Below are 13,052 nucleotides of genomic sequence, written 5' to 3' on the forward strand. Positions count from 1 at the left end.
AGGCTTCGAAGCATTGCTCCTCTTCCTTTCAGAGGGTGATCAGCGCTTGATGCTGGTTCTGCTGGGTGGTAGCAAGGGCAAGGATGAGCTCTTCGAATGGGAAGGCCTCCATGGGGTGGTTCCTCTTCTGTGCTCCCGGGTTTTGGCACCACTGTAACAGTTCCTGATGTTGGTGGAGCACAGAAGCACAGCAGGCGAGAGTTGATGTTTACACAAACACTTTATTGGGCTTTTCAGCTTGCTTTCACTCACTCACTCACTCACTCACTCACTCACTCACTCACTCACACATGCGTTGTGGTCGGGGAGCGAGCCCCTTTTGTCTGCTCTCTCTATCCTTTTATGCTCCCTCCCTGTAACAAACAAACACACACACACACACACACACACACACACACACACACGCACATTAATTGACAGCAGGTGGAATGACTTAGCCACTTACCTTCCCCGACCCCACCCTCCATTCACAGACTGCTGCTTGGCCACGCCCCCGCTGCCACAGTATTAAATTTATAACCAGGTTTATGTGTTACACCTAAATAATCATTATAAATAACCGCAATGCCTCCTCCTCTGCCAGTTAGACGAGGCTGGTGTATTTAACTGTATCCAAGAGGACTCGCTTAATTTAATGCTATATATTCATTTGGCTTAATCCATGTTTCTGTTAAGCACAGTGCATTAAACTCCTGATCAGTAATGAGTTCATTAACCATTAGTGCTTTAGATGTGAGAGATCTAATATTTAACAGTCCCACCTTTTAGATCAAAGGTGCTGGCAGCAGCTGTACAGTCAGTATGATCTAATTTTATATTGATTAGGTTACTGGAACAAACTCTCTGAGTATTTCTACCTTTTTTTGAGCTCGGGGAACAGACACAGTCTCGATGTAGTGGACCCTGAGTGACGACTCTGTGCAGCTAGCAGACAGTCAGTTTAGCCTGTTCGTCTGCTCCCTGGCCTTGGCTCTGGATTGTCAGAAATTAGCTAGGCCTGTTCTGAGACTATGACCTATGCTGCAGGAAATGAGAGCAGAACCTTCCCAAGTGGGATGGATACCGTCCCGCCCTAACAGGCCAGCAGTGCCCTCAAAATTAGCCCAATTATCTATAAAGCCCACACTGTTTTCAGAGCACCACCTGGACAGCCAGCAGTTCAGCGACCATAACCTGCTGTAAGCTACATCGCCACACCGCATTGGGATGAGGTCAGAGCATACTACAGCATCGGACATCACCTTTGCTAATTTAAACACCTCTACAAAGTTACTCTTAGTAACCTCAGACTGACGAAGGCGTATATCATTAGCTCCTCCATGGATAACTATCTTTGAGAACCTGTGCTTGCCTAGGACCATAAGATTACCTGCTATGTCTGGTGCCCTGGCTCCCGGTATACACCTGACTAAAGCTGCTGATGCCCCTAAAGGCCTAGCTAATTTCATGTGCCATATGATAGAGTCCCCTATAACCAGAGCTCCTTTAGGTTTCTCAGCGGGTGCTTCACTGAAGAGAGTGAACCTGTTAGACATGTGAAGTGGAGAGGAGTGGTGCTTGCATGGGCAAGCCTCAGCAGTAGCTTTGGCTCTGTGATTATGCTGCCAAGTCATCAACCGTTCACCCCGCTGTGAGGGCTTTAATGCCGGAGTTGGGAGGTTGCTAACTCCACCTAGGGCATCCAGACTGCAACTTATAAACCTGCCTGCTGCAGACTACAACACACACATGCAGTGCATTGTCACATTCGCAGACTTTTTACCATGCACACACCTGTACCTCATTTCACACACATTTCAGGACTCTCTCCAGACACTCACATTTACACAGCAGCCCTCAGTGTCATTCAGCCTGAACTCACCAAGCCTTTGTATTGTGATCTTGACATCATGGCTTTGATCTGGTTTTGTTCATTGTGTCCCTGCTCTTTGCCTTGGGCCTCTGAACACTGTTTGCTGATCATGTGACCTGTGCCTGTTTTTGACCAAGCCTTTGACTCACAGTTTTCTACCTGTTTGTCTGTACTTTAACTAAAACATCTCAACTGCACTTACACCAGTCTGCAGCCTGTTTCCTGACAGCTCTATATTACGACACAACAGCATCTGATGATCAGCGCCGCAGATTACTGAAGAATATTCTCCTTGTTTTTACATTTCTGCTCCAGAAGAAGGTTCAGTGACCCAAAGTGTTTTATTATTTTATTTATTCATCCTTTATTCTGAGGGAACTGTATAATAATAGCAACACCATGATTTGGATGGACTACAGTAACCCCTCACACGCGCGCGCACACACACACACACACACACACACACACACATACTGTTTATTGAACTCTGCACTATTTTCCATCTTCTTTACTTGTTGACTAAAAAATGAGCAGTGAGGACACCCAGGACAGAGAGAGTATAGAGTTCACCTCCAAACCTGACACCTGCACTGAATAACTCACTTTTTAAAAAAAACATCCACACATTGAGCACTATCATTTTAAAAAGAATTACTATGACATTTTGAAATTTTAAAAAACTCAAACCCAGAACATTCTTACTGTGCTGCCCGTTATTATTATTATTATTATTATTATTATTATCCATCCATCCATCCATCCATTTATCTGTAGCTGCTTATCCTGTCCTACAGGGTCGCAGGCAAGCAGGAGCCTATCCCAGCTGACTACGGGCGAAAGGCGGGGTTCACCCTGGACAAGTCGCCAGGTCATCACAGGGCTGACACATAGACACAGACAACCATTCACACTCACATTCACACCTACGCTCAATTTAGAGTCACCAGTTAACCTAACCTGCATGTCTTTGGACTGTGGGGGAAACCGGAGCACCCGGAGGAAACCCACGCGGACACGGGGAGAACATGCAAATTCTGCACAGAAAGGCCCTCGCCGGCCACTGGACTCGAACCCAGGACCTTCTTGCTGTGAGGCGACAGTGCTAACCACTTTACCACCATGCTGCCCTATTATTATTATTATTATTACTATTATTATTATATAGCACTTTTAACAATGTACATTGTCACAAAGCAGCATTACAGAAATATACACATTCCAGATATAGATTTTAAACATATGAATCTGTAACTCCTTCACCACTTCAATGCCTTCCCTTCCCACCCCCTCCTACTCTCCCCACCCTCCCTGCCTCTTTCCCCATGCTCTCTGATTTTTCCCCTCTTTCCACTTCTGATGTTTCCCAGCTCCTGCTCTCTCACCATCCTACCACCTGTGCCCTTGACTCTATCCCCTCATCTCTCCTCCAGACCATCACTCCTGACATCCTCCCATTTATCACCTCCCTCATCAACTCCTCCTTGTCCTCTGGTTACTTTCCATCCAGCTTTAAACAGGCCCACATCACTCCTCTGCTGAAAAAAAAAACACACCCTAGACTCCTCTGTCATCCAGAACTACCGCCCCATTTCTCTTCTCCCCTTCCTGTCAAAGATGTGTGAACATGCTGTTGCTAACCAACTCTCCAATTTTCTTTCACAGAACAACCTCCTGGATCCTCACCAGTCTGGCTTCCGAGCGGGACACTCAACCGACACTGCGCTTCTCTCCATCAGTGAGGCACTTTGTGCATGTGCCACCTCCCTGTCCTCTGTCCTGATTCTTCTTGATCTTTCTGCTGCATTTGACACCATTTATCAGCCCATCCTCTGGTCATCCTTATCAGCTCTAAGGATCTGCAGGACAGCCCTGGATTGGTTCAAGTCCTATCTCGCCGGTCGCTCCTTAGAGGTTACCTAGTCTGGTACTGTATCAACACCACACCTACTTACCACTGGTGTCCCTCAAGGTTCAGTCCTTGGTCCGCTTCTCTTCTCCCTCTATACTCAGTCTCTCGACCTGATTATCTCTGCTCATCATCTATCCTACCACTGCTATGCTGATGAAACTCACCTGTTTCTCTCTTTTTCTCCTTCTGACACACAGATCTCCGCTCGCATCTCTGTTTGCCTATGTGACATTCAGAGCTGGATGGACAACCATCACCTGAAGCTCAACCCAGGCAAGATGGAGGTAATCTACATTCCATCTCCATCCTCTCCACCCCTGGATTTTGTCATCTCCCTCGAGGACATCTCTCTGTCATCTTCACCCAGAAGAACCTAGGGGTCGTGTTTGATGACAGATTCTCTTCTTCAGCAAACATCACTACAGCGACCTGGATGTGCAGATTTTTTCTTTTGCAACATCTGAAGGATCCATACCTTCCTCACAACCTACTCTACTCAGTTCCTGGTCCAAGTGCTGGTCCTCTCCCGCTTGAACTACTGCAACTCTCTCTTTGCTGGCCTTCCAGCATCTGCCATCAGACCCCTGCAGCTCATCCAGAATGCTGCAGTTCACCTGATCTACAACCTTTCTCATTCCTCCCACATTGCTCCTCTGCTCAGTGCCATTCACTGGTTACCTGTCACAGCTCGCATCAAATTTAAGACATTGGTGCTAGCTTACCAGGCTGTCAAGGGGTTATGGCCAGCATACCTCCACAGACTGATCCACCCCTACACATCAGCCAGATCTCTAGTTTCTCTTGCTTCTAGAGCTCTATTTGGGGCAGAGGTATTTTTACCATTGTGTTACATCACCTTTCCTTTAATAACACTTTTTTAAAGGACACTTTTAAACATAAACTGTTATTAAAGGAAAGGTGATGTAACACAATAGTAACAATGCTGCTGTCCCAATTTTTTTTTGAGTGTGTTACAGGCATGAAATTCTAACTTTATATTTACAAAATACCATTAAGTTGGTGAGTAAAACTATTGAAAATATTTTCTTTGTACTTTTTTCAGTTAAATAAAGGGTTATGTGAATTAACAAATCACAGATTTTTGTTTTTATTGCATTTTGGAAAATATCCCAACTTTTTTGGCAATGGGGTTAGTAATTCACTCAGTTTCAGTAAATGCATGATCAAATCTCAGCTGTGTTCCATGCTCTCTGTTCTGTGTTCCGTGTCACAGGCTGTGAATTTATTTTTATGGTTCTATTTTTATGGAGATATTGTGAGATATTTTCAGCCTTGTATTTCCATACAAAAGTTCAACATTGAGAAACTCCCTGGAGTCTGTTTTATTTCACTTCACCAAGAAAATGATGTTATAAGTCAAGTTAATTTATTTGTATTGTGCTTTTAACAGTAGACACTGTCATAAAGCAGCTTTACAGAAAAGTAAAGACTTTAAACATATGAACTAATACATTTATCCCTGATGAGCAAGCAGTAATGGTGGAGAACAAAAACTCCCTGAGAGAACACGAGGAAGAAACCTTGAGAGGAACCAGACTCTAAATGGAACCCATCCCCATCTGGGTGATAACAGATAGTGTGATTATAAATAACTCACTTCTATAACTGTGTCCTATAGAGTCACAAAGTACAACTGTGTCACCAGGAAATTCATTACAGTTTAACAGGAAGTCTGTTTTGTTGAAGTTATAAACTGTTCATTGATGGAGACTTGAGTGTAAAACTGTTCAGCCATTGTAGCAAAACTATAAATGTCCAGAGCGTCTTCTAAGTGTGTCTTTAGACTGTCCATATGGGGCCGTCCTCCACAGGAGTGATGTGATGAGACTCCAGCTAGAAGTAGGGCATCAGGATGGATCAGGCAGGTCTGAGGAGCAGGAGAGATTCAGCATCAGTGGTCTAAGGACAACACTGATTTCCAGGAATGATGTACAGTGTGGTGAACACACACACACACACACTGACCAGTCAGATTACACATTACACAAAAGAATGACAAAAGTGTAAGTTTAACGCTTTCTGGTGTGAATGGAAAAGTTACAGCTTTTCTGTTTATGCATCCAGAGGAAATCCAGCCAAGCAGGTGCATGTGTGTGTGTTTCAGTCTGGTTGACATCCACTCCTTGTGTTAAAAAAAAATGCCAGAAAAGTAAAAACAGAACAGGAAGTATTTTTCCCATGTTTTTTCATGATGTTTTCAAAAACTGAAATATGTGCAGCTGTGTGCATCTCCAGTGGAGATTAAGTTTGCACACCCCTGTTAAAATTGCAGATTTTTGTGATGTAAAAAAAATTATCTAGATAAATGATTTCAATTATTTTTCCAACTTTAATGTGAGTGGCAATGTACCACCGGCATGTGCCTTACTTACCACTGTAACACGGCAAAACCCTTGACCTCATCATCATCCTCCAATCCAAGGTTGACACCGTCATGCACCTGACCCACAGCCACCCACTCACGGGCCAACTGGGGGCCCACAACAACCTGGAGAAGCTGCAGGACCACTTCCACTGCCCCGACATGGTAGCAAAAGTGACGAATTTCATCCAGCAGTGCCCTCAGTGCCAACAGATGTCACCATGTAAACCAGCACCTGCCCGCTCATCCCACTGCCCATCATCAACATCCCATTTGAGTGGTTGGGCATGGACCTGGTGGGGCAACTACCCAAGCCTGCCCAGGGCCACAAATACATCCTAGTCCTGTTGGACTATGCAACGATGTATCCTGAGGCCGTCCCCCACCAAAAAGCTACCTCAAAGAACATTGCACGAGAACTGGTCCTCCTCTTCAGCCAGGTGGAAATCAAAAGACCTGCTCACTGACCAGGGCACACCCTTCATTTCCAAATTGATGGCTGACTAGTGCCAGCTGCTGCAGATTAAACATCTGCAGACATTGGTTTATCACCCACAAATGGACAGTATGGTGGAACGATTCAACAGACCTTGAAGACGATTCTTCACTGGGTGGTAGATGAATAGGGGTGAGACTGGGACCTACTCTTGCCATATATCCTCTTTGCCATTTGGGAGTCTTCCCAAGCATTTGCGAGGTTCACCCCATTGAGCTCCTGTTCAGTAGGAGGCCTAGGGGCCTGCTTGACGTTGCCAGAGAAGCCTGGGAGAAGCAGCCATTACCTTACAGGTCAGTGATTGAGTACTTTCAAGATATGCAGGCCCAGATTGATAAGGTCACACCCATTATGAAGTAGCACTTACAAGCTGCTCAGACTGAGCAATGCCATATCTATATCCACCACAACCAGCATAGGGAATTCAATCCTGGTGACCTCATCATAGCACAGAGACAGCTCTGGTTAAAGTAGTAAACAACCTACTGTTGGCGTCTGATCAGGGCTGTGTCTCGCTGCTTGTGTTGCTTGACCTTAGTGCAGCATTTGATACCATTGATCATTCCATTCTTCTGGATAGCCTAGAAAATGCTGTGGGAGTTAAGGGAACAGCCCTCTCCTGGCTCAGCTCTAATTTAACTGATCACTATCAGTATGTTGATGTAAATGGTGATTTTTCTAGACATACTGAGGTAAAGTTTCGTGTTCCACAAGGTTCTGTCTTGGGTCCACTGCTTTTTTCTTTATATATAAACATAAACATTTTGGATTCTGAGTCCTCTTCTGCTCCCCTGGTATGTGGAGTTCCACAGGGCTCAATCTTAGGGCCCCTGCTTTTTTCACTTTATTTACTTCCTCTGGGCTCTATTCTCAGAAAGCATGGTATCTCTTTCCATTGTTATGCTGATGACAGCCAAATTTATGTACCATTGAAATGAAAGGATGACTACTCTATTAGACCCCTACTTGAATGTCTCAATGATGTAAAATCCTGGATGGCCCTTAATTTTTTTTATTTTAATGACAAAAAAAACTGAAGTGATGGTGTTTTGTCCCAGTGGCTCCTGTGAGTGCCCCCCTATAGAGATCTTGCAGTCACGTGACCGGAAAGTACACAACCGCCATCTTGTCGGTCAAAAACACCGCTGAATACTGCTGCACTCGTGTACAGAATGGATCAATTTCAACCGACGGACTACACGGCTCATTTTTCTAATGAACAGATAACTAGATATATGTCTAAAATAAACGATCTACAGATTTGTGACCCTTATGGCTTATGGGACGGAGTTTTCACGACCGGATTTTGAACTGCCAGCGGAATACCCGGACATGTATGATTACCTCATCAACTTTCCCTCGCTGTTCAGTGGTGAAGCACTGCGTGCTTATAAATCTCTGGACAGTTATCTTTACAGAAATTCAGGATTTGTCAGCGACTCAGATGTGGCATCTTGTAAACAAGAATCCTCATTAGATGGGTAAGTCACTTAAGTATTGAGTATAGCACTGACCAGCCGATTATAGAATAGAATAAGGTAATTCCAAATCGTCCGTCTTGTTTACATGGATCTGGCATTGGAGAGGTAGAGGCTTGGCAGTGGAGGTTTGAGTAGCTGTTTTCTGAGCTTAGTCAACAGGCCGGCTCTGCAGCCTCGCTTTTGCTTCCGGCGCCGCCTCCTTCACTTTGCTTCCGATAACAATCCACGGAGACCCCGCTGGTCTCGCTATCTCGTCCGGAATGTTTTTTTTTTTTTCTCATCTGGAATGTTGTGCCTGCGATGGAAATCGCTACAAACCGTCATTTTCTGCTGGAAACCAATGTCCAGTAAGTCCATACGGTTGTAGTGGATATTGAAGTCCGGTACAGACGAACAACACGCAAAAATACACACAAAAAACATAAAAAACGTGCACAGGTAGGGAGAGCTTGTAGCCGCAGCCATTGTAGTAGAATTGTATATAGTAGGGTTTTCCAGAAGAAAAGGTAGAAGTAAAAGCAGAAGTAGAACCAGAAGTAGAAGTAGAAGGCGGAAATATGGCGTTTGACCGACAAGATGGCGTCTGTCACAATCTGGATCGGCTGTGACGTCACATGCAAGTGCTCCATAGACCTGGGCCCCTTGGCACTGCATCGAAAGCCCACAGTCACTAACCTGGGCTTTAAGATTGACGGTGACTTTAAGCTGGACCATCAAATTGCTAATGTTGTGAGGTCCAGCTTTTTTTATCTTAGGCAGCTGGCGAAAGTAAAGCCTATTCTTTCTAGAGAGCACTTTGAGACTGTAATCCATGCCTTTATTACATCTTGGCTGGATTACTGTAGTTCACTCTATCTTGGAGTTAGCCAGTCATTCCTCTCACATCTCCAGCTGGTTCAGAATGCAGCTGCGCATCTTTTAACTGGTTCACATATGAGAGATGGGGCGGCATGGTGGTGTAGTGGTTAGCGCTGTCGCCTCACAGCAAGAAGGTCCTGGGTTCGAGCCCCGGGGCTGGCGAGGGCCCTTCTGTGTGGAGTTTGCATGTTCTCCCCGTGTCCGCGTGGGTTTCCTCCGGGTGCTCCGGTTTCCCCCACAGTCCAAAGACATGCAGGTTAGGTTAACTGGTGACTCTAAATTGACCGTAGGTGTGAATGTGAGTGTGAATGGTTGTCTGTGTCTATGTGTCGGCCCTGTGATGACCTGGCGACTTGTCCAGGGTGTACCCCGCCTTTCGCCCGTAGTCAGCTGGGATAGGCTCCAGCTTGCCTGCGACCCTGTAGAACAGGATAAAGCGGCTAGAGATAATGAGATGAGATGAGACATATGAGAGATAGCATAACACCCATCCTGGCTTTGCTTCACTGGCTCCCTGTGTTTTTTAGAGTTCATTTTAAACTTCTTTTATTTGTTTTTAAATCCTTACATGGTCTTGCTCCGCCTTACCTTTCAGAGCTGCTTCAAGCGTACGTTCCTGCTCGGTCCCTCAGGTCAGCTGATCAGTTGCTCCTGGTGGTGCCAAAATCAAAGCGGAAGCTTAGAGGGGACAGAGCATTTTCAGTTTCTGCCCCTAAGATGTGGAACAGTCTGCCTCTATATATCAGACAGGCTTCTTCTGTGTCCACTTTTAAAACATATCTTAAAACCTACTTTTACTCACTGGCTTTCAACCCAACCTGAGATACTGATTTGATCTTAACTGTTTTGTTTCTTGTTATTTATTTATTTTATTTTTTGTGGTCTTGTTGTAGCTGTATTTTATTGTCTTACCTGTTTTTATGTTTTATGTTTTAAATCGTACTCCTCATGTACAGCGCTTTGTTTTCAACTGTGGTTGTGTGAAAGCGCTTATAAATAAAGATAGTATGGTATATATGTTCCCTCTGGGTGATATTATTCATAAACATTGTATTAGTTTCCACTGTTATGCTGATGACATGCAGTTGTATGTTTCTGCAAAAACAGGTGAGAGACACCAGATCAATAAAATTGAGGAATGTGTAAAGGACATTAGACACTGGATGCTTATTAACTTCCTTCTGCTTAACTCTGACAAGACTGAAGTACTTGTACTCGGACCACATGCAGCTAGAAGTAAGTTTTCTGATTCCACAGTAACTCTGGATGGCCTTTCTGTTTCTTCACGTGCAGCAGTAAAAGACCTCGGAGTGATTATTGACCCCAGTCTTTCATTCGAAACTCACATTGATAACATTACCTGGATAGCTTTCTTCCATCTCAGAAATATTGCTAAGATAAGAAATTTAATGTCACTACACAACGCAGAAAAACTAGTCCATGCTTTCGTTCCCTCCAGGTTGGATTATTGTAATGCCTTACTGTCTGGATGTTCCAATAAGTGCATAAACAAGCTCCAGTTAGTTCAAAATGCCGCAGCAAGAGTCCTTACTAGAACTAGAAAATATGACCCCATCACCCCTGTCTTATCCACACTGCATTGGCTCCCAATCACATTTCGTATTGATTATAAAATACTACTATTGACCTCTAAAGCACTGAATGGTCTCGCACCACAGTACCTGAGTGAACTTCTGCTCCTCTATGACCCGCCACGCCTACTTAGATCAAAAGGTGCAGGCTATCTGCTGGGACGTCAAATAGTGAAGGCTACATCAGGGGGCAGAGCCTTTTCTTACAAAGCCTCACAGTTATGGAACAGCCTTCCAAGTAGTGTTCGGGAATCAGACACAGTCTCAGCGTTTAAGTCTCGGCTGAAAACAGATCTGTTTAGTCAAGCCTTGTGTTAATGGTGTTTATGAGGTAAAGGAGTAGATCTGGAGGATCCTCAGACAGAGTGTTTTGGTAAACTGGGATGTATGGATGCTGTCAGTCCCCACTCGCTTGCTCACTTGAGGTTGTTGATGGTGTAGTGGCTGCTGCTTTCTGTCCCGGGGCTCCCTCATGCCTGTGTTACCTTCTGGCTCTCCCCTTTTAGTTATGCTGTCATAGTTATTTTTCCCGGAGTCCCTGCTTGTACTCAGCGCAAAATTTATATGGTTCTTACTTATTCAGGTGACATTGGGCATACCTAACAACCTGTGTCCCCCCCCCCATCTGTCCCTCTGAGTTACATGTCAATCCTGAGATTGAGATGCTGAACCTCTTCTGCTCCTCAGACCTGCCTGATCCATCCTGATGTCCTATGTCTGGTTGGAGTCTCATCACATTGCTCCTCTGAAGGATGGCCCCATATGGACAGTTGAAAGTCACACTTGGAGGACGCTCTGGACTCTTACAGTAATGCTTTTATGGCTGAGGGCTACAGTTGACTTGCTAACTTTAGGACTGCAGTTGTCATGAACAGTTTTGCACTTAAGTTTCCATCAGTGAAGAGTTTATAACATCAGTGAAACTGACTTCATGTTAAAACTGTTAATGTTATAGTCATGTTGTCTGTTGTTGCCCAAATGAGGATGGGTTCCCTTTTGAATCTGGTTCCTCTCGAGGTTTCTTCCTCATGTTGTCTGAGGGAGTTTTTCCTTGCCACCGTCGCCACAAGCTTGCTCATTGGGGATAGATTAGGGATAAAATTAGCTCATGTTTTAAGTCATTCAAATTCTGTAAAGCTGCTTTGCGACAATGTTTATTGTTAAAAGCGCTATACAAATAAACTTGACTTGACTTGACTTGACATGCTCCTGCTCCTCCCTAATACTAACTGCAAGTTCCTGGAATGTTGGCAAGGCCCTACACTGTGGTGGAAAGGGTAGGCCTGCTCAACTCCTGCCACCACACACCTACACAACTTTACCATACAAATTTGTTGAAATGTTAAGTTGATCCCTATCCTGCTCTCACAGCAGTCTCTGTACCTCTGTCCAGGTCAGTTGAGCAGGTCCACTTTGAGGAGGACCCTTTCAGCCACCCAGCCTGCACTATGCACCCCAGATCACCACTCCAGCACTAAGAGCACCACACACACACCCTGCCGTTTCACAATATAAAACAAAAAACACAATTTTCTGCACCATACCTCTGCCTCCTGAGTCTGTTCCTCATGCCGCCCGAAGAGAGCTTACATGTGAAATAGCAGCCCACAGAATTCAAGTGAAAATCACATAGAAATGTTTTTAAATTTCACATGCCACATGACAGTCTCCTATAACCAGAGCTCTTTCAGGTTTCTCAGTGGGTGCGTCACTGAAGAGAGTGAACCTGTTAGACACATGAAGTGGAGAAGAGTGGTGCTCCCATGGGCGAGCCTCAGTGGTAGCTTTGGCTCTGTGATTATGCCGCCGAGTCATCACCCATTCACCCCACTGTGAGGGCTCTAATGCCGGAGTTGGGGGATTGCTGGATTGCTGACTCCACTTAGGGCATCCAGAGTTTCCCCTCCAGAAACTACACTGTTCTCATTCTCACTAACCCTCTCTAGAGTCTGGATGTGAACCTCTAAAGTTGCAATCTTCTCTGTCAGAGAGCTAACTAATCTGCACTTATCACAAATAAAGCTATCACTAACGACAGAGGAAGAATGACTAAACATCCTGCACTCAGCACACTGAATAAGCTGAAGGTGTGTCATGATGAATCAGTTATGTACCTTAAACAAAAATTTGTTGATATGAAGGCAAATTTGATGTGGATAGCCTCCAGTGACTGTCTTTGGACAGAGGAAAAGGTGTTCTTCAAGAAAACAAATATGCAGCTGTAGGGCAAGTAAAAAAATACAACAAAAATAAAATGATAGTGGAAAATTAATACTGAAAAACAAAAAAGTTGTGTGGCAGCGGGGGGGAGTCGGCTGCAGGCCGGACGGCTGCCCGGCCTGAGTTGGGTGGTGGGGGTATGTGGCAGCGGGGGCGTGGTCAAGCATCAGTCTGTGACCGGAGGGTGGAGTCAGGGAAGGTAAGTGGCAGAATCACTGCACCTGATGTGAGTTAACATGTGTTTGTGTGTCTTCCCCAGTG

Source organism: Neoarius graeffei, chromosome 13 (assembly GCF_027579695.1).
Source record: "Neoarius graeffei isolate fNeoGra1 chromosome 13, fNeoGra1.pri, whole genome shotgun sequence".
Lineage (NCBI taxonomy): Eukaryota > Metazoa > Chordata > Actinopteri > Siluriformes > Ariidae > Neoarius > Neoarius graeffei.